The sequence below is a fragment of the Arachis stenosperma genome, chromosome 5 (genome assembly GCF_014773155.1).
Source record: "Arachis stenosperma cultivar V10309 chromosome 5, arast.V10309.gnm1.PFL2, whole genome shotgun sequence".
Taxonomy (NCBI): Eukaryota; Viridiplantae; Streptophyta; class Magnoliopsida; order Fabales; family Fabaceae; genus Arachis; species Arachis stenosperma.
Window position 1 is genome coordinate 95,183,967 of NC_080381.1, and position 2,134 is coordinate 95,186,100.

Sequence of the window (2,134 nt, forward strand, 5' to 3'; positions counted from 1 at the left end):
TTGATCTTCAAGATTGTTCTTGGTGTTCATCTTTACGTTCATAATGTTCTTGCATATATCTTGTGTTTTGATCTAAGAATTATATGTTTTGACTCATTTTGTTATTTTTCAAAATTGAAAACATATCTTCTTAAATAAAGGATTTAGCAAAATGAAGATCCAAGAACATAAAGCAGAGGAATTACAGAGAAAAAGCTGGGCGTTCAAAACGCCCAGTGAAGAAGGAAAACTGGCGTTTAAATGCCCAGCCAGGTATAAACACCCAAACCATGCAGCAATTGGGCGTTAAACACCCAAAACATGCAGCTCCTGGGCGTTTAACGTCAGGATGACACAAGAAGAGGAATCTTGTTTTCAAATCAAATCTTTTTCAAATCTTCAAAATTTTTCAAAATCAAATCTTTCTCAAATTAAATATTTTCAATCATATCTTTTTGAAAATCATATCTTTTCAATCATATCTTTTTCAAAAAAATCAAATCTTGTTTATTTTTCTTTCAAAATTTTCAAAAATCTTGATTCAAAAGTTTCAAGTTTGTTACTTTCTTGTTAAGAAAGGTTCAAAATTTGAAATTTAGAATCATATCTTTTAGTTTCTTGTCAATCAAGTTATTAATTTTAAAAATTAAATCTTTTTAATTTTATCTTTTCAATCATATCTTTTTAAATCATATCTTTTTCAAAATCACTTCTTTTTTTAAATTTTAAAAATCATATCTTTTTCTAACTTCTTATCCTTTTCAAATTTATTTCTTATCTTTTTCAAAATCACCTAACCAATTTTTTTACTTCAATTTTCGAAAACCACAACCAATTTTTCAAAATTAATTTAAATTTTCATGTTTTTTTCAGTTATTAAATTTTTCGAAAATCTCCACCCTCTCTCATCTTTTTCTACTTAAACTCTAACATTCCTCCTCCATTGTCAATTCGAACTCCATCTCTCTTTGTGTGTTCGAAATTTTACCTACCTCCTTCTTCTATTCTTATTTTCCTCTGACACCTCGAGGGATCTCTATACTGTGACATAGAGGATTCCATATTTTCTTTGTTTTCTTCTCTTTCATATGAGCAGGAACAAAGATAAAGGCATACTTGTTGAAGCTGATCCTGAACCTGAAAGGACTTTGAAGAGGAAGCTAAGAGCAGCTAAAGCACAAAACTCTGAAGAGGACCTCGCTGAAATTTTCGAAAAGGAAGCAGCAAAAGAAACAATTATGGCTGAACTAAACAACAATGCAAGGAAGATGCTTGGTGATTTTACTACACCAACTTCCAACTTCTATGGAAGAAGCATCTCAATCCTTGCCACAGGAGCAAACAATTTTGAGCTAAAGCCTCAATTAGTTTCTCTACTACAACAGAACTGCAAGTTTCATGGAATTCCATCAAAAGACCCTTATCAGTTTTTAACTGAGTTCTTACAGATCTGTGATACTGTTAAGACCAATTCAGTTGATTCTGAGGTCTACAAGCTTATGCTTTTCCCTTTTGCTGTAAGAGAAAAGCTAGAACATGGTTGGACTCACAACCCAGAGATAGCCTGGACTCTTGGGATAAGCTGGTCACAGCCTTCTTGGCCAAGTTCTTTCCTTCTCAAAAACTAAGCAAGCTTAGAGTGTATGTTCAGACCTTCAGACAAAAAGATGGTGAATCCCTCTATGAAGCATGGGAAAGATACAAGCAGCTGACCAAAAAGTGTCCTTCTGACATGCTTTCAGAATGGACCACCTTAGATATATTCTATGATGGTCTATCTAATTTTTCCAAGATGTCACTGGACCACTCTGCAGGTGGATCCATTCACCTAAAGAAAATGCCTGCAGAAGCTCAAGAACTCATTGAGATGGTTGCAAATAACCAGTTCATGTATACCTCTGAGAGAAATCCTGTGAATAATGGGACGCCTCAAAAGAGAGGAGTTCTTGAAATTGAAGCTCTGAATACTGGTGCACGAAATTGTAAATCACACTTTTCACAATTTGTACCACTAACCAGCAAGTGCACTAGGTCATCCAAGTAATACCTTACGTGAGTAAAGGTCGAATCCTACGGAGATTGTTGGCTTGAAGCAATCTATGGTTATCTTGTAATTCTTAGTCAGGATAATAATAATTCTCAGTTTTGATTGGTA

At 33.9% G+C, this 2,134-nt stretch overlaps 1 non-coding gene across 1 annotated transcript; it reads right to left on the reverse strand.

The window, feature by feature from the left end:
- Window positions 1-1,609: 1,609 nt before the first annotated feature.
- Window positions 1,610-1,717, reverse strand: LOC130983495 (small nucleolar RNA R71). The gene has a single exon (XR_009087480.1). It is a non-coding gene; the product is annotated as a small nucleolar RNA R71 (small nucleolar RNA).
- Between the last annotated feature and the right edge of the window lie 417 nt (window positions 1,718-2,134).